Below are 20,898 nucleotides of genomic sequence, written 5' to 3'. Positions count from 1 at the left end.
ATGACCCATATTAGGAACTGTAATACAACACAACACCACCTCTCACTTGATATCCAAATGTTTTTTTCTTTATGCTTATTGTTTAGTTCTTGTAGATCATCTATATTCTCCGTATCGTACAAACTGCATCTATACTCTGAAATGACGTGCTATTAATCTGTTTAATCTACCAGGTCATCAATAGTCTTTAGGTAATGTCAATTGTCTCTTTTACTCTGTAATGACGATCCATTATGTTATTCACTTAATCTATTATGTCATCCTGTTCTCGGTTTAATATCAACTGTACCTTTCTACTCTGGAGTGGCAAATGCCATGAAGGAAAATTGTAAGCCACATTGAGCCTGCAAATAGGTGGGAAAATGTGGGATACAAATACAGCAAATAAATAAATATGCAACCAGTCAAGGTGGGACACTAAAACTAACTTGATAAAATCGTTATTGCCAATGACCAGATATAAAAGACTCAACATGGTTCCTTGTTTCGGAAAATGGTGTGCCTGCCTCAGTTTCCAGCTACAAGATTGCACAACTGAAAATATATCCACAATCGACACAGAGACATTGACTCCTGAGGCAGGCATACCATTTGCCGAATCACGGAACAGTGTCGAGTCTTTTATAGCTGGTCATTGGCAATAAAGATTTTATCTACTCGGCTTTTCGGGTCCCACCTCGATTGGTTGCCCCACGAACCTTCCCTACCCTTTGGACAGCAAATGGAATGAGGAACCAGCCCACCACTACATCCTGCCAAGGAGATATAAATAGAAGTATTGAAAGAACAAGCCCGAAGGAGCAGGAGAGGATTACAGGGGGGGCTTCCCTCTGGGAAAGAGACCTCCCCCCCAGAGAGAATGAAGCTATAAAATAACACTTACCAGGAAACGTTAGCCAGATGGAATGTTCCTGGGAAACCAACTAGAGACTGTGAATGTTGGAATCTGGTTTTCTACTCTATGTCTGCCTATATATAGTTGCTGAAAACTCTGCCATATTTGTGCCTGAAGAATCTAAGTTCAATGAACTGTTTGGTTCAGAGCATAAGATTCTAGCCTAGACTGATTATTGGATGAAAGTGCTGAGTCGTCAATTTTTTTTTCTAATTTTCATCGGTACATGAGTGATCACATTTTTATGCAAACAGCTTCCCAGCATAAGCTGGTCCCAGCCCTGACCCACCTACAAATTGTTAAGCTATACTAAAAGTAACATGCCTGTGCTCACCGGGCAGGAAAGGGTAGCAATTTAAAATAATTTAAGATCACCGTGTTGCCTGCCGCTGCAGGAACATATCGAAAAATAACCCCTTTTAAAGCTTACCTTTAGACTATAAGCATGGTTCATACAGCACACAACGTGGAGGACTGCGTGTGCTGTAGCCCCCTGAGTGAACAACTTTCACTCACAGCTGCTTCATTTGTGCATGAAAGAAAAATACCCTTTCTTAGACCTACAGGATCAAGATGACAGGGGATCATGCAAAAATTAGCGAAGAGAAAATCGGCCAGTAAATTAGATGGTCCCACAATTTCTGCTCTCTCCTGGAACTTCCTTGAGAATGATGCTTTATTCTGGTCTGAGCAATACTGTGTTTCCTACTATATTCCAGGGCAAAGAAACTTATATAGCTGTCAAAGAAAGACCTGTACTAGGAATAAGACTGTGCCATGATTTTATGGTAAATAAAATTGAGATGGCAAAATAATTGCCATATTTTCTTTACTGCACTGTAGTTTTCAATTTGTATGACATTTTGAGCTTCTCACATTTCTCATTCACCATCTGTGTCGTGCTTTCACACACATTGGGTAAATCAGTCTCCAAAAAATACGCCTTATTTCTAAACTATGATATCTAATGCAGGGGTTCTTAACCCAGTCCTTGGGGCACACCTAGCCAGTCAGGTTTTCAGGATATCTGCAATGAATATTCATGAGACAGATTTGCATGCACTACCTCCATTGTATGCAAATTTATCTCATGCATATTCATTGCGGATATATTTCTATAGTGTGCAACACCAAAGTGGGCCTGGCCAAGGGCGGAGTATGGGCAGCTCAGGGGCATGCCCAGCATTTAAGCGCGATTTTATAGAAGTCTCATTTACGCACCTAAATGCCAGTGCGCAAGCATTGGCTGGAGTAAATGCTGATATTGAAAGTTGGGTTCAGAAATGTGGATTCAAGCTAGTATTCTGTAATGGTAGTTCCAGATGGATCTGCCATTATAGAACGTGTGCTCAGTGCCCTGTATCCCAGTGCCTAACCTTAAGTGCCCTTTACTGAATCTACCCCATGTCTATTCTGTATTTATAATGTTGATGCACATACACTTTGGAAATGCTCCCCATCAGTACTTCGAATCACGTACACTCTCAGAAATGTTCTCATGTGGGGAAAAAAAAAAAAAAGATTGCGTTGGAGGCAAAAACACATAGTAAAAACTTTTTTTAGGTATATTAGAAGCAAGATGCTGGCAAAAGAATCAATTGGACTGCTAAATGACCGGGGGAGGGGGGGGGGGATAAAAGGGAAGACAAAGCCATAGTGGAGAGATTAAATTAATTCTGTGCTTTGGAGGAATATTTGGGAGAGATACTGGTGTCAGAAATGGTATTCAGTTCTCACTAGTCAGAGAAACTGAATGAAATCTCTGTAAACCTGGAAGAAGTAATGGTGTAATTTGACAAATTGAAGAGTAGCAAATCACCTGGACCAGATGGTATTCATCCCAGAGTACTGATAGAACTGAAAAATGAACTTGCAGAACTATTGTTGTTAGTAATATGTAATTTATCTTAAAAATTGTTAAGATTGGAGGGTGGCCAATGTAAAGCCAATTTTTAAAAAAGATTCCAGGGGTGATCCAGGAAATTATAGACCGGTAAGCCCTGATTTTGGTGCCAGGCAAAATGGTAGAGATTATTATAAAGAACAACATTACAGAGCATATTCAAAGGCATGGATTAATGAGAGAAAGCCAACATGGATTTAGTCAAGGGAAATCTTGCTTCACCAATCTACTGCATTTCTTTCAAGGGGTGAACAAACATGTGGGGACCCCCGCCAGCCAAACCAGGGGCCCGGACAAAATTTGCAGGGGCCCAGGCCCCCATGGCCCCCCGTAGCTACGCCCTGGGAGGTACATGGGTGGGTCAGTGGCGTTCCCTTAAGATGCGTGCAGTGTTATAGAATAGTGCAGACCCAACTTGTGTGCTTGGATATATATCTGGTCTCGGTGTAAATTCTCGCTCCCAAAGTTAAGTGCGGACCCTGACACTATGCGCTATTCTAGAAAGAGTGTCCATCTCGGAACACCTTTTATAGAAAAACATTCAGCATCAAATTTTGAGCACCAGTTACTGAATCCAGCCCATACAGGTCAATATTCAGACCGCGGGAGTTAGCCGGGCTGACTCCCGCGGTCGGCACCGAGACTGGATATGCAATGCCGGGCCGTTTCCGGTGACTGGCATTGAATATCTGGATTATTTTTGGCTGGTTTGACTTTAACTAGTCAAGCTGACATTCAATGCTGGCTGGTTAAAGACAAACCAGCCAAAGATAGGCCTGGTACTGGCATGGCTAAATGTGGCCGCCAAAGTTAGCCAGCTGAAAATCAGTGAGTAGCCGGTTATATCGCTCAATATAACCAGCAATCTGCTAGCCACTAACTGCGAATTTTCAGCGGGTCATGGCTGGCCATGTCCTGCTGAAAATTCACAGTTATCGGGCATATTTAACCGGCCAGGTGCCACTCCCGGCCAGTTAAATGCTTCTAAATATCGAGGGGGGGGGGGGGAGCAGAGAATGTTTATATCTTTAGATACCACTTATTTTTATCATTTTATATGAAAACAGGGAGTTATTTCACTACCAGAAAAAGGAAGTCTCTTATCAGATGGCTTCCCTGATTCTCTGTGTTAATGCCACTTCCCGATTGATATTAATACAGAAAAGACATGGTGGAACAGAAGCAAGAGAGATACAGAAAGTGTTACCCCTTTATAAGCCGCTCTGTTCTGCATGTCGCATCAGAAGAAACATTGCTGCACTTCAAGGAAAGTGAAGGACCCATTTGTCTCAACTTCAGAATAATTCAGGCTCTGATTATCCATGCTTTGTTTTTTTTTTCATCTTGAAATGAACTCGGAGGTGTTCTTTTCTTGTTGATGAACTGTTTTTTATTAGCCAGGGAGAGTTTTCCATCAGATGTATTATACCAATATTCTAGGTAGAATTGCCTTCATGACAGTTTCATGAGATTGATAGTCCTAGCGAAGCCTACAGCTTCCATGTTAGTTTGCAGAATTAATTCATTTCCTTTTCACAGAAAACAGGAGCTGCCTGGCATTTGCTATTTGTTGATAGCCTGGAGCAGGTTTTAATCCTAATTTAAATCAGTTGCACAAATTGTAACACCAAGCTACAAAAAAAAAAGCTCATCTATTTTCTTTTCTTTATTTATAGAATTTGTATAGACCCCTTTATTGAAGGTGCAATTAAGACTAGGAGAAGAATTAGTCGTTGTTTGTAGCCCTGGGGAGGTCAGATTATAATAGCGGAGTAACTGAAGAGACTATGGAACAATATGTGAACTATTAAATTTCATTGAAAATACATTTTTTAAATGGTTGAAGAAAAAGGTATAGAAGAAGCAAAAAAAAAAAAAAAAAAAAAGTAAACAAAATAGAGGGTAGTAAAAAAAAAAAATCAGTAAAGCTCAAACAAGTAGCTGGAAGGATCAGAAGTTCAGAGGGTTAGTAGAGGAGTGGCCTAGTGGTTAGGGTGGTGGACTTTGGTCCTGAGGAACTGAGTTCGATTCCCACTTCAGGCACAGGCAGCTCTTTGTGACTCCGGGAAAGTTACTTAACCCTCCATTGCCCCATGTAAGCCGCATTGAGCCTGCCATGAGTGGGAAAGCGCAGGGTACAAATGTAACAAACATAAAATAGATACTATTGGAGATTCTACATGGAATGTTGCTACTATTGGAGATTCCACATGGAATGTTGCTATTCCACTAGCAACATTCCATGTAGAAGGCTGCGCAGGCTTCTGTTTCTGTGAGTCTGACGTCCTGCACGTACTCACAGAAGCAGAAGCCTTCGCGGCCACATTGGTGATCTGCAAGGGCCGACTTCTACATGGAATGTTGCTAGTAGAATAGCAACATTCCATGGAGAATCGCAAATAGTAGCAACAGTGGAGGAGTGGCCTAGTGGTTAGGGTGGTGGACTCTAGTCTTGGGGAACTGAGTTCGATTCCCACTTCAGGCACAGACAGCTCCTTGTGACTCTGGGCAAGTCACTTAACCCTCCATTGCCCCATGTAAGCCGCATTGAGCCTGCCATGAGTGGGAAAGTGCGGGGTACAAATGTAACAAAAATAAAATAGATACTATTGGAGATTCTACATGGAATGTTGCTACTATTGGAGATTCTACATGGAATGTTGCTATTCCACTAGCAACATTCCATGTAGAAGGCTGCGCAGGCTTCTGTTTCTGTGAGTCTGACGTCCTGCACGTACGTGCAGGACGTCAGACTCACAGAAGCAGAAGCCTGCGCGGCCACATTGGTGTGACTCTGGGCAAGTCACTTAACCCTCCATTGCCCCATGTAAGCCGCATTGAGCCTGCCATGAGTGGGAAAGCGCGGGGTACAAATGTAACAATAAATAAATAAATAATAAAGGAACAAAGATAGGAAGGGGCTTGCAACACGAGTGTTCAAGGGGGACTACAATGGCTGATGAAGACTGAAGGTAAAGAGAAAGTCAAAGCATGCATGCAGGGCAGGTAGAAATGAGAAGTGTATTTATGATTCAGAACCTAATAGAAAGTCAACGTAGAATCAAGTAATAGAGAATCATTACTTATGAATTAGTTTTATAGTGGTTCGTTAGAGGTTTTCATCAATGATTTATAGGGATGTGAAAGAAAATTGTTTAAAAAAACCCACTGAATGAAAACATTTTTGGTGCATTCCCTCTAAACAAAACCTGAATGGACAAGGATCCTGAGTGACCCAAAAATCTATTCTCTGCTATTCTAGTCTTTGGAGCCAGGGAAATGGCATCTAGTTTATACTTGTCTAGTATGGAAGTCACCAAGGACTAAACCAAAGACCTTAGGGAGTGAAGGCTCTAGACTGGTAGCTGAAGCCACAGGAGCTGCAAGACAAGGTGGAAGCCAGAGAATAGTTTTCCAATCAGCAGCGGAAGGCGCACTGTGACCCTTTAGGAGCCCTTTGGACCAGCGTCTGGTCTGTAATGAAGGGCATACACCATGCTGGAAAGAGCACAGCAAAGCCAGGGCAGAGACTCAGTGCCAGTTACGTGCATAAATGAATCGCCTAATTAGGTGCAAATTGATACTAACAACCAATAGCAGCAATTATTTATTGATTTTGGTGCATTTGTACTCCACATTTTCCCACAGGAGCAGGCGCAATGTGGCTTACAATAATTCAAGAGGAAAAAAATACAATGCAAAGATGACTCAGTTTCAGATTGAGACAGGCGGGGAATGGAACAGTTTAAAACACGGGGTGAAAGACAGGGATGGGAGGTACCGCCGGGCTGCTGCAGTAGCCCGGCAGTACTTTCTGTATAGTGAGCAGTTTGCCCGCGTTGGGCTTACTGCCGTTTAGTGAAAGGAGCCCTTAGTGCTGTGGGGGTCTTTGTGCTACATTTGATTATTATTATATTTGTACCCTGCGCTTTCCCACATAATGCAGGCTCAATGCGGCTTACATAGTAATTTGAAATACAAAGTTAATAGAATTTTAATAAAACAGTAGAAAGCAATGTAAAGTTAGGCTTAGTAGTGTATGATAAGTTGAGCTAGATAATATATGACTAGGATAAAAGAGGGTAGACAGGATAGGATAGTGTAATTTGGGAGAAAGGGTAAGGAGGGATAAAATTAAGGAGAGATGGAAAGAGAAGGATGGGAGGTTGGTATTTAAGTCAGAACAGAATTGGGGGTGGAAGTTGGCGAGATTAGGTTGGGGCATTTGGGTAGGCTTGCTTAAAGAGATGAGCTTTCCGCATTTTTCTAAAGGGGAAGAAGTCGTTGATGTCATGTGGTGGTGTTGCCTCTCTGGTAGATGTCTGCCAGCAAACTGTAAGCACGTTTCATTGATAACAAATGAAAGGCCACAGCGTTTAGAATGCAAAATGTCTTGCTTTTTTGACTTTACTGGACCTTGATGACACAAATGATATTGGACACTGAAATGAACCAAATGGATGACTGATCCAAAAATGAACCAAACAGAAATTGTTTTCCAGTGCGCATCTGTTGTGACCCAGCATAACATAATTGATGTTCAAACAGGAACGAAACTCGTTGGCGTCTTCAGGTTGCTATTCGCTTAAATAGTGATATTTCCAGATCTGTCAAACTGAGGTGTTTTTCTTAAAATGGAATAAGAATATCCCCCAACACTGATGACCAGGACCATTTGGTACTACTACTGTGCTTATGCTTTACAACTAAAGCAGGGAAATTCAGGTTCACCTCTTTAAAAAGCCAGTTGTCGCAGAATGACAGAAAACCATGACAAGAGGCTACGAAATCCATATGTGGAAAAGGTGTGTCCTATCAGGGGCGTATCCAGACACCCAACTTTGGAGTGGGCCTGGACCTGGACCCAAGATGGGTGGGCAGAAGATCCCCTCCCTGCCCCACAGGTGATTTGGTCTCTCCTTGACTCACCTGCATGCCATCTGCTATTTACAAGGTATGCAGGAGGGACAGTTGTTGAGAGTTTTCAGCTGGTGGGTCTTGGGAATCTCTGCCAACCACACCCTAGGTGTGCTGCTACTGGGTGGGCCTGAGCCACTGTGTCCTATACTTCCACTCCCAGGCTAAAAGAAAGTTCATCTTATTATTGTTATTGTCAGGCTGCTGGATTGGTCTTTTGTCAAGTTCTCCCTCATGCTCATAAGAACATAAGAGTAGCCATACTGGATCAGACCAAATTTCCATCTGGCCCAGTATCCTGTTTTCCAAACAGTGGCCAAACCAGGACTCAAGTACCTGGCAGAAACCGAAATCGGGGCAACATGCCATGTAGGATCTCAAAGAATAGCAAGATTTCGGAATCCCAAATAGTAGCAACATTCCATGCTGCCAATCCTGGGGCAAGCGGTCGCTTCCCCATGTCTGTCTCAATAGCAGACTATGGACTTTTCCTCCAGGAATTTGTCCAAACCTTTTTTTTTTTAAACCCAGATACGCTAACCGCTGTTACCACCTCCTCTGGCAAAGAGTTCCAGAGCTTAACTATTTGTTGAATGAAAAAATATTTCCTCCTATCAGTTAGAAATACTTATATATACACACAACAGGATGTCTAGCAGACTTGAGTATATTGGATCCCTTCATCATGTTTCCGACAGTACCAAATATCTGTCGGATTCCAGAGAATAGATCCATTGCTTGCAGCTCCCATGTGCACTGTGTCAGCACTGTTTCCTTCCTGCCGGAGCAGATAGATGCACTTCTGTATGAGCTTGCTGTGGACAGAATATTCTGCAATGAATCCTGACTACATCGGCCCCTGTTCACGCATTGCTTTTCTATTGAAAGGATCCTAAGAGAGGCTCACGGCTTATGCCAGTTCTGATTCTGCTGCCCCAGCAGTTCCAGCAGTTCAATACTTGCGAATAACCACGTTGTTGGCTGCGTTTCTCCCCTGTCAATATGCTTTATTGTAGAAGTCTGTTCTGTTCCAGTTAGAGGGGAAAAAAAAAAGCTGTCTCACCCTTGTGGCATCAGCAAAATGCAAATACAGCAGGAGTTTTATCTAGTACACACTGTGTGAGGATGAATAGCGGACATGGTAGGTGATTGACAGATCTTTCTCTAGAACGTTTTATTATCTGCAGTATTCTTTGCTGTTTCAGCTAGAACCTAGAGTGTTTCACTCACTTGCAAGGCTGCTTTAAATTACTATAGGCCATGAGGGATATCACACACTCTATGGTAACCTGACACATTGACCCATTAATATTGGGGCTATGTGAAATTAATTTTCCACTGTGCTGTGGTGGGATTTACAAATCACAATGCAGCCTTTAAAAGGATCCCCCTTCTGTGTTAAGGATTCATAGTATAGGGCATAGTTCTGATATAGTGATCTCTGTTTCTAATGGGTTATTAAGTGTGCTGATCACATTACATAAACTAATGCCATTTCTTACTCTTCATTTCTATCGTATACTAAAAACTGTGCAAAGTTTACTACTAACAAATAAACATGAAACTGGTCTGAACAATTCCTTACTTCAGGTTCCTTCAAGATTTAGAAAAAAAATGATCAGGGGTTTTTCTGTGATAAATAACTAATTCTTATCTTTATAGTGCTACTGGACATACAGGCAGTGCCGTAGCGAGGGGAGCTGACACCCGGGGCGGTTCGCCGCTGCGCACCCCCCCCCCCCCCCGGAGAGCATGCTTACCAAAGGGGGCGGGCGGAAGGGCCTTTCTGCCCCGAGTGCACGTCGCTGGGAGCTGCGTTGGCTTCGCTGGTTCCCTGCTCTCTCTGCCCCGGAACAGGAAGTAACCTGTTCCGGGGCAGAGAGAGCAGTGAACCAGTGGAGCCGACACCCCTCCAGCAGCGTGCACCCGGGGCAGACCGCCTCACCGCCCCACCCCCCCTTTTCTATGCCACTGCATACAGGGATCCTTTTATTAAGCTGTGGTAAAAAGTGGCCTGTGGTAGTGTGGGCACATGTTTTTGGCGCATGCCGGGCCATTTTTTTACCACGTCTGAGGGAAAAAGAGTATTTTGTTAATGGGCTAGGAAATGAGCGTGCGCTAAAATTTAAACTAGCACGTGCCTATTCCTGGTCTATTTACCACCACCCATTGATCTAGTGTACAGCGCTGCATACGTCTAGTAGCGCTATAGAAATGATAAGTAGTGGACACAAGATGAAGCTAGAATGTGGTAGATTTAAAACAAATAGGAGAAAGTTTTTCTTTACTCAGCGTGTAGTTAGACTCTGGAACTCTTGCTGGAAAATGTAGTGACAGCAGCTGGCCTTACGGAATTTAAAGGGGGTTTGGACAGATTCCTGAGGGAAAAGTCCATTGAACATTATTAAGAATTATGTTGTTTTTTTTTGGGGGGGGGGGGGGGGGGGGGGGGTTGCCGGGTTCTTGAAGCCTGGATTGGCCACTGTCGGAGACAGGATGCTGGGCTTGATGGACCCGGTATGGCGGTGCTTATGTACTTATGTAGTAAAGGCTCACGTGCTATACGCATGGTCACCATTTGGCATGCACCAGCTGCCGATTACCGCTGGAAACACTGTGAGGTCCTTTTACTAAGGTGCACCAAAAAATGGCCTGCGCTGGTGTAGATGCGTGTATTGGACGTGCGCAGGTCCATTTTCAGTGCACCTGCAAAAGGGGCCTATTTTTTAGGCCGAAAATAGATGTGTGGCAAAATAAAAATCGGTACCCGTCCATTTTGGGCCTGAGACCTTACCGCCACCCACTGACCTAGCGCTAAAGTCTCGCGCGTTAACCGGGTGGCAATGGTCTATGCGTGTACAATGCCGATTACCAAACATTTAGCGCCACGCGCTGGAAAATTTCCAGCATGCTTAGTGTACGCAGATAAAAAAATGAAATTACCACCTGGGGTATGTGGTAGCCAGGAAGAGCTCTATTGAGCAGGGACTGTCTCTCTCTGTGTCAGGTGTTCAGCACTGCGTGCGTCTGGTAGCGCTATACAAATGCTAATAATAATAATAAGAAGAAAGTAGTTCAAAAATGACATGCATAGGACGAATATATGCGCCTACGCGACTTAGTGAAAGGGCCCCTGTGGGCAGTAGAAGATTAAAAAAAATAATTTCTACTGCCGGAATGAGTGCACACCAAATCTGAAATTACCACCGGGGGCGTGTTAGCCTTTCAGTACTCTCATTTTGGCGCATGCTGCACACGTGTAGGCCCTACCACATCTTAGTAAAAGGGCCTCACACAGCGCAATACAGTACTGATGAGTATTCAGGTAAAACTGTAACCCTGTACTAATATTAAAGTGATATCTGTGATTCAAATAACAGAGTAATTTCAAGATATCTGGTAAAAGACAGAAGGTTATGATCAGAGCTATGGGCTCAAAATCTTGACTGTGGCCCATAAGGTTCTTCATTCGGGTGTTCCTGCCTATCTCTTCTCCGTTATCACACCTTATGCCCCTGCTAGGACTCTTTGCTCATCCTATCAATTATCTATTTCGCCTGGTTTTTTTTTTTGTTGCCATCTCGATTCCACCAGACGTTGTACGTTTGGGAAGCTCGGCAGGTGCCCTTGGTCTGGATTGGCCGCTGTTGTGGACAGGATGCTGGGATCAATGGACCCTTGGTCTTTTCCCAGTGTGGCATTACTTATGTACTTATGTACGTTCAGTGTTTTTTTCTTTTTTTTTTGTAAAGCTCTTTCTCTATGTGTCCTGCCTCCCCATATCATAGTAGTAACATAGTAAATGACAGCAGATAAAGACCTGAATGGTCCATCCAATCTGCCCAACAAGATAAACTCATTTTACATGGTATGTGTTACTTTATATGTATACCCAAGTTTGATTTGTCCTTGCCTTTCTCAGGGCACAGACCGTACAAGTCTACCCACCACTGTTCTTGTACTAAGTTCTGGAGCTAACGTCGAAGCCCCTTAAAGTTTATAGTCCAGCCCATCCCTATCTATTCAATCACGGTCAGGGTGTAGACCATAGAAGTCTGCCCAGCTCCCGTTTTGTTTTCCAATTACCAGCGTAGCCACCGAATCTCTGCTAAGATTCCATAGATCCATTCCTTCTAAACAGGATTCCTTTGTGTTTATCCCATGCATGTTTGAATTCCATTACTGTTTTCATCTTCACCACCTCCCGCGGGAGGGCATTCCACATATCCACCACCCTCTCCATGAAAAAATACTTCCTGACATTAGTCCTGAGTCTGCCCCCTTTCAACCGCAATTCATGTCCTCTAGTTCTACTGCCTTCCCGTCTCTGAAAAAGGTTCATTTGCGGATTAATACCTTTCAAATATTTGAACGTCTGTATCGTGTCACCCCTGTTTATCCTTTCTTCTACGGTATACATGTTCAAGTCAGCAAGTCTCTCCTCGTACGGTTTGCAACGCAAATCCCATACCATTTTTGTAGCTTTTCTTTGCAGCGCTTCAATTCTTTTTACATCCTTAGCAAGATACGGCCTCCAAAACTGAACACAATACTCCAAGTGGGGCCTCACCAACGACTTGTAGAGGGGCATCAACACGTCCTTCCTTCTGCTGGTTAAGCCTCTCTCTACGCAGCCTAGCATCCTTCTGGCCACACCGTCGCCTATCAGATCCGAGTATTCTTATTTGCCATTCTGCTCAACTCTGAAAACATACTTGCTTTCCCTCCTGGTCCCTTGGGATGCTTTGGTGTTTCTCTTATATATACTACCTGCTACCACATTTGCTTATTTCCGATCTGACGAAGAAGGGCAACCTTCGAAAGCTAATCAAGAAATGTATTAAGTTATGTCCAATAACAGAGGTATCATCTTATTTTCTTTTCCATGTTTTATTTTGTTTGATTTCTATTGATAACCTCCTGGTCCCTAATTTATTCAGCTCAGTTGGTGTGTTCCTTGCGGAGTTGCGTTTCTTTCTCCTGTCTCTTTTTCTCCTTACTCTTCTCTGTCTTATCAAATGTATTGTAGTTCATTTCCTATTGTAGACGACTGCTTTGGTTTTCTCCTAAATAAGGCAGTATATCAAGCCTTATTACCATTAAACATAGTTTGTATTTCAAAAAGAGATGTGACAAACTGATCAACCTTTGGACGTCTCTGCTATATTAGAAGCTTCAACAACAGATTTAACAACATCAGCAACTCTGTTAATAACACTGGCATTATCGATAGATAAAGCCTTGATTATGAAAAAGTTTTTTAGAAATAGAGAGAAAGTTTTCTTGGGCTTCAATGTCCGTATATTTCCTGATGTGTCTAGAGACACTCAAAAAAAAACCGAAGACAATTTCTTTTGTTAAAGCCAGGTGTTCTCCAGCTAGGAGCTACATTTCTTTTACGGTATCCTTGCAAGTGTATAATTTGTTATCAGTCGGTTAAATATGTTTTTTTTTTAATAATCTATACAGCTTTCTGAATTTATCTCAGCTAGAAGGTCTTAGAGGTTAAAGCTCTGAATTTGTAAAATGGATACCAAAGCGACCTGTCTTAATTTCCTAATGTAATAATTGGTAAAATCTCCGCATTGATGATCTTGGATCTTATATGGTGGACTAGAGTGTACTTTGTTAAAGATTTTGCTTTTTCTATTTAAAACTGCTTTATTTCAGACAAATGTACCTTTTCTGTTTCAAGTGCAATACTTGTTTAAAAGTTGAAATTAATAAATATAAAATGGAAAAAAAAAAAAAGAGATGTGAACTGTTTTTAAACTTTTTCTGTGAATGTGATAGTTCACAGATGATTTTTTTTCTAATCAAAAAATGCAAATGAAAACATGAAGAGCCCTCCAGTTAATAAAAAGAATAGCTGCCATGATTTGGTGATGTTAAAAAATAGGGGAATAGTTTTATAATAATCCACAAAAAGTTGCAGGCTGTAGTGCATCTAAATTTTAACTAAGTCATTTTAACATCTTTACATATACAATATACATATACAATATATTGACCGTCTTGCTTTAAGTTTTTTATTTACACATCTTACTGGAATATTACTGCCCCATCCTTGACCATCTATAAATCTAGATTGAAAGCCCACCTCTTTAACATTGCTTTTGACTTGTAACCACTCCCCCACATTAATTGATTTGCTTGCTTTATTTTTGTCTATTAGATTGTAAGCTCTTTGAGCAGGGACTGTCTTTCTTCTATGATTGTGCAGCGCTGCGTACGCCTTGTAGTGCTATAGAAGTGATAAATAGTAGGTTAGTAGTCTCTTGTAACCAGAGCTAATGTTGTGATGTCATAATGCCTCAGGCCACCAATAAGAGCCAACCTCATCAGTGATGTCACAATGGCTTGATTGTCCTATACTTGGCTCACTGTTATTACATAGCTCTTTGAGCAGGGACTGTCTTTCTTCTATGTTTGTGAAGCGCTGCGTACGCTTTGTAGCACTATAGAAATGCTAAATAGTAGTAGTAGTAATATACTGTGCATCAGCAGATAAGTATTATTCATGATTATTGAAGGGCGAAGAACTCATAATTATCTAATTGGACTGAATGTTTATAATGTAGTTGAGGTTCATTGTGAAGTTGGTACAGTTTTTACAGAAATCTTGTCAATACAGTCGGATTATTTCAATAAAAATGTTTGTATTATTAATTGTAAACACTTTCCTTATATATATTTTCTTGTTTAAAGTGGGAGAATTGTTTGAAATATAATTTTTCCATAATATTCTTTAGGCCCTGTTTACTAAGGTGCATTAAAATTTTTAACATGCCTACAATTAGTGCGTGCGCTAACCATGTAGGCGCCTATAGGGATATTGTACACGGTTAATGTGCGTACATGATTAAGGCAATTTAAAGACGCTAGCGCACCCATAACACAGCTTAGTAAACAGGGGGATTTGTTCGATGCACCTAAATTATACCACTTTTCAAAATGAACCAGTACCTGTAAACCTGCCTCAGCCAAACTTCCTGCACATATGAGTTGCTTGCCTTTCCACACCTCAGTTCAAGGTCAGTTTCATTTCAGGTACAGTCGGAATTTCCCTGCCCTGGAGGGCTTAAAATCAAAGTAGTGTCTTAGCAACGGGAAGGTGAAATGCCGTGACGAAAGTCAGCAGGCGTGTGAGTGAAAAGCAGACATGCAGCCTACTGTTCTAACCATTAAGCCTCTAGTCCACCCATATTCATGCCTGCTAAAATATGTAGGTAGTTCTGTTTTTTGGTTTTTTTTCAGAGAAATTTACATGCATATATTTTTTAATCAACAAGTATGGGCATAAATATAAGCTCTCCCCAGTCTGCCCCTGGGAACACCTCTAAATAGCATGGGTAAAAAGTACACAGATACAGGGATATGTTTTGAAAAGATTTATGTTACATAAAACACTGCTTTTCTTTTGGAAATGCCTTTTGCAATTGTCCCCAAGAAATACTGTAAATTAATCTAAAAATGACAGAAACAATAAGGCTATGAGCAAGTGAATTCAGGGCTAAGAATTAAAAGTATTCTAGAAAAAGTAAGATTTTAGCATGAATCTAAATACATTTAGAAAAAGAGCATGAGACAGCATCTCAGGGAGTCTGTTCCATGAATACAGTGCAGCAGGGTAGAAACCATTGAGACAGGAACTGGCAGGAGTGGAAAAGGGCAGAGATAAGTGTGACTTGCCTGATGAGCAAAGTTCACCAGGTGAATGCAGACAGAAACACGAGAGGAGACAGCATGAGAGTTGTAGAATGAATGCACTTATAGGTGTGGACGGGCACAGTAGTAGATAGGGAGCCACTGTATTTGAGAACTATAGCGACCCTGGAAAAGGATACATTTTGTTACCCAATACTGGAGTACACTGAAATGGTTTAGGGGCCCTTTTACTAAGCCACGTGAGACGCCTACGTGCGTCCAACACATGCCAATTTGGAACTACCGTCTGGCTACCACTTGGCCTGGGCGGTAATTTCATTTCTAACGTGCGTCTGCTACACACGCCAGAAATTTTCCAGTGCGTGGCGTTAACCGGGCAGTAATCGGCAGTGTACGCACGCCAACAATTACCGCCCGGTTAACGCGTGAGAGTTTACTGCTAAGTCAAATGGTGGCGGTAAGGTCTCGGCCCCAAAATGGACGCACGCCAATTTTTATTTTGTCTCGCGTTCATTTTCGGCCAACAAAAAAAAAGGCCTTTTTTGCAGGTGTGCTGGAAAATGAACCTGCGCACGTCCAACGCACGCTTCTACACCAGCGCAGGCCATTTTCAGCCCACCTTAGTAAAAGAACCCCTTAGTGAGAGATCTGTGAGAAGCAGGTTGCAGTAGTCTAAGCGGGAGATGATGACAAGGGTAGATAAAAACTCTGAATGTGGGTCCAGAAAGAAAGGCGTGGATTTTGGTGATGTTATAGAGAAAGAGATTACAGGGTCAGTATTTAACTTCTGTGGTCGGTGGTATTTAAATTCCAGCTGCAGCATTTCAAATTTGGACATTCAACACCACAGACTATACAGATAGAGTGGGCAGTCCTGCTGCTATCCAAATAGCAATGATATTCACCGCTAACTAGATACCTTTTGCCTCTACCTGTGCTCCAGTGCTGTTATCCAGATGAGTGTGTTCAAATATTGGCCCAGCATTTTTTGGCAATGTTATGGCTGTGTGTAGAGGAGAGAGAGAGAAACAGTCAAAGATAATCACGGGATTATAGGCTCAGACAAACTGTGAGGATTACAGTGCTGAATTTAAGGTGTCACTGGAACATCCAGGCAGCAATATCAGACAAGCGACAAAGATTCAAGACTGCATTTCTGATGGAATTTGCGGTGTAGAGAGGTAAATCTGGGAGCCGCAAGTGTATAGATGGTACTGAAACCATGGGAGGAGATCAGAGCACCAAGAGGCAGTGGCGTGCCAAGGGAGGGGGGGCGGTGGGGGCGGTCCGCCCCGGGTACACGCCGCTGGGGGGGGGGGGGTGCTGCGCGCCTGTTGTCCGAGTCTGCTCATTTCTCCCTGCTGCTCCCTCTGCGTGGAACAAGTTACTTCCTGTTCCGGGGCAGAGGGAGCAGCAAGGAACGAGCGGACTCGGAGCCGACAGGCGCGTGGCACCCCCCCCCCCCCAGCAAGTAAAAATGCACCCGGGGGTTCGCGCTGCACCTGGGGGGGGGGTGTAATTTCACCGGGGGGGGGGGGAGGCCGCGCTGCACCCGGGGGGGGGGGCGCATCGGCGATCCGCCCCGGGTGTCAGCCAGCCTAGGAACGCCACTGCCATGAGGACCTAAGAGTGAGCATCATTGAGACTCAGAATCCAGATGAGTTAGAGAGCTCAGCCAGAGAGGACAGAGAACAAGGTGGAAAGGGAAACTCTTATCTTAAAGATAAATAGGCCCATAAAAAATGCATTCAGGCCTCTAAGAGAGGTCAATGTTCAAGAAAAAGAGCTATCAAAACAGGAAACTGATTCCAGCTACCTTTTGTAGTAAATAGTACAGAGAAGTTTAGGATCATTTAGAAAAGAAGGTAAGTGCTAATGTCAGACTCTGAGATATTTATCTGGGAAGGATGTCAGGATAGAAACTGAAGAAAATTCCAGAATGGGGCTCTTTTTACTAAGCAATGCTAGTCAGGGGCATATCTGAACTTCAACGGTAGGGGGGGCCAGAGCCGAGGTGAGGAGGCACATTTTAGCCCCCCCCCCCCCCCGGGCACCGCTGACCCCCCCCCTCCTCTGAAGACGACGACACCACCACCACCACCTCCAACTACTTTGAACCCCCCCCTCGCCGAAGACACCACCACCTGGCTCCAACTACTTTGAACCCCCCCCTCCCGCCGTCACTCCGCCATCGCGCCTCACCTCCCTTTGCTGGCGAGGGACCCCAACCCCCACCAGCCCGTCTCCTTCCTTCCTTCGTTTGGGTTTGGTTTCTGACGTCCTGCACGCACGTACAACGTGTAGGATGTCAGACTCACAGAAACAGAACTTGTTTCTGTGAGTCTGACGTCCTGCACATTGTACGTGCGTGCAGGACGTCAGAAACCAAACCCAAATAAGGAAGGAAGGAAGGAGACTTTGGCTGGCGGGTTAGATTCATCCCACAGCGGTCAGTGACTTTAATTCATTGACTAGGGAAATGTGGGGGGGGGGGTGGGGGGAGAAGGAGGATCTCTAATAAACATTTTTTGTACAAGGATATATGCCTACATTTAGGAAAATAATTAAGTACCCTCTGCGTTTACTCACACTGCAAGCAAAGGGAGGTGAGGTGCGACGGCGGAGTGACAGAGGGAGGAGGGGGTTGAGATGGTCATTGGTAGGGGGGTCCAGGGGCAAATCTACGGGGGCCAGGCCCCCGTGGCCCCATAGGAGATACGCCCCTGATGCTAGTAAATTGGCTAAGAGTGTCTTAATGTGGGACTTTCCTGCAAACTAAGCCCATTTGGCCTTTTTCAATTTTCAATTTTTGGCTCTGTGTGTGCGACCACTGAAAAAAATTAGTATATGTAATCCCCCATAAAAACGAAGGGGCCCTTTTACTAAGCCGCATAGGTGTGTACGAATGGCCAACACGTGCCAATTTGGAGTTACCACCTGGCTACCGCGTGGCCCTTGCAGTAATTTCATTTTTGGTCTGAAAAATAATTTTTATTTTTCTGATGTGTGCCAGCTACCTACATCATGTGGTGCTCGCGTGTAGGTCATTACCGCCCAGTTAACGCGCGAGACCTTACTGCTAAGACCCAAAATGGGCGCGCACTAATTTTTATTTTGCCACACGTCCATTTTCGGCAAAAATTTTAGAAAGGCATTTTTTTTTACAGGCGCGCTGAAAAATGGATCTGCGGGCGCCCGAAACACGCGCCTACACTAGCGCAGCCCATTTTTTCAGCGCACCTTAGTAAAAGGACCCGTAAAGAAGTCGAGTCGTTCAATAAATCTCTAAACAAAACAATGGAAAAGTAGTAGAGTATACAGTGCTATCACAATATGAAACTGAAAACGGAGGCGCCATCCTTCCTTGGCAAGCTTCGCGTGCAGTGTGTCTGTGTGTAAATGAGTTGGCAGGATACGTCTCTGGGGTTCATCCATTTGATCTCTACCCTCACTTCACAGACTGACTGGGAGATCAGATACTTCCAAATCTCTGAGGTATTTTCTGAATAAGGCTGATTCATGAATTACTTAGCAGCTCTAGCAAGTGACTGTGATAGCAATAATCTAATAATTCCTGACCTTGATTCTCTGCTAGGCCCAGACAGCACCACCAATTAAATTTGCTCAGGGCAGAATTGCACTTTGCACAATACTGAGAGGATTGATTTGGTTGGGTTGGGGATTGAGGGGGGAGGGCACAATTGTTTATTAGTTCTGATTCTAGTAAAATTTTATTTGTAATGAATTTTAAAATTTTAAAGTGATATAGATTTTTTAATGGCAGTGTGAGTAAACGCAGAGGGTACTTAATTATTTTCCTAAATGTAGGCATATATCCTTGTACAAAAAATGTTTATTACAGATCCTCCTTCTCCCCCCCCCCCCCCCCCCCCCCCCCCCACATTTCCCTAGTCAATGAATTAAAGTCACTGACCGCTGTGGGATGAATCTAACCCAGATATCCAGTGCCGGGACTGATAAGAACATAAGAATAGTCATACCAGATCATGCTCCATCTAGCCAGTAGTGGCCAATTCAGGTCACATGTACCTGACAGAATCCCTACATCACTTTGCATTTCTTCACATTGAATTCTATTTTATTTTTTTTCAATTTAAAGTTTTATTTCACACGTCTAAAATCATACAGTACTCAAGGCTACAAATTCTCATATATAACAAAATCCCCAACTTCAACAACTAACCAACAGTATATTGTTTTTTCCCACCCCCCCTCCCTACTCCCATTCCCCCTTCTCTCCCCCACTCCTCATATCATGGCTAATTCTCCTGTTTAATATTATCAGTGGTCACATTGAATTTTAATTGCCAAACCTTAGACCATTCTTCTAGCTTCCGCAGATCCTTTTTCATGTTTTCCACTCCCTCCCGGGTGTCCACTCTGTTACAGATCTTAGTATCATCCGCAAAAAGGCAAACTTTACCTTCTAACCCTTCGGCAGTGTCACTCACAAATATATTGAACAGAATCGGCCCCAGCACCGATCCCTGAGGCACTCCACTACTCACCTTTCCCTTATCCGAGCGAATTCCGTTAACCACCACCCTCTGGCGTCTGTCCATCAACCAGTTCCTAATCCAGCAGTCCCAACGCCTGCTCCGACCTGCCATTATTTTTTGCAGCGGTAAGGCAGTTTTGTTTCTTGTGCTCTTTTCTGAGCATTGGGGAGGAATACAAAATGACCTCATTAACATGAGCTTGACTGCATTAGCATGCTACTTGCATTGTTCGTCTGCGCGCTTGTTTGTTCTTGCGCTCCAGGCCTCCGAGCATTCTACACAAGTAAATGCGGGCAGTAGTAGGATGTTAATGGCCTCTAGCGCCTGCGTTTACTTTTGCGCATAGGGGCCTCATAGCAGGGGCGTAGCTAGGTGGGGTCATGGGGGCCCCCACAGATTTAGCCCTGGCCCCCTCTACTTTCGACCCCCCCCCCCGACGACCCTCCCCTGCCATTTTTGACTCCCACCGCCAGATACCTTTGCTGGCGGAGGTCCCAATCCCAGCCAGCCAAAGTCCTCTTCAGCGATCTGTTTCTGTGAGTCTTGACTCCTGACGTTCTGCACGTACGTGCAGGATGTCAGGAATCAGGACTCACATAAACAGATCAGTGAACGCGCCGAAGGCCGGCGCTGAAGAGGACTTCGGCTGGCAGGGGTTGGGACCCCCACCACCAAAGGTACCTGGCGGCGGAGGTGGGAGGTCGAAAGTGGCGGGGGGTCGGTAGCGCTGGGGGGGGGGGCTATAATTTGCCCCCTTACCTCAGGCTCTGGACCCCCCTCCCACTGAGGTCTGGCTACGCCCCTGCCTCATAGCCTCTGAAAGTCAAGCGCATCAGGAAGCATATGTGTGTGGAAACTGCAAGAAGCATGCTGGACACATCTCCAATAGTTACCAGAGAGACTTTGCCATTAAAGCATGTTGCTTTTGGCTGTTAACCCATGTTACTTAAATGCAGAAACCTAACACTCTTTAGTAAACATTCCCCTTTAAGGTT

At 43.7% G+C, this 20,898-nt stretch overlaps 1 protein-coding gene across 3 annotated transcripts in view; it reads left to right on the top strand.

Moving 5' to 3' along the window:
• LOC115468420 (disks large homolog 2) overlaps positions 1-20,898 on the top strand; it is a 361,629-nt gene that overhangs the window by 39,218 nt on the left and 301,513 nt on the right. The gene's annotated exons all lie outside the window — the stretch shown is intronic.

The sequence above is a fragment of the Microcaecilia unicolor genome, chromosome 4 (genome assembly GCF_901765095.1).
Source record: "Microcaecilia unicolor chromosome 4, aMicUni1.1, whole genome shotgun sequence".
Classification (NCBI taxonomy): Eukaryota; Metazoa; Chordata; class Amphibia; order Gymnophiona; family Siphonopidae; genus Microcaecilia; species Microcaecilia unicolor.
The sequence above is the reverse complement of the archived record's forward strand: the minus strand, read 5'-3'. Positions and strand labels throughout refer to the sequence as shown.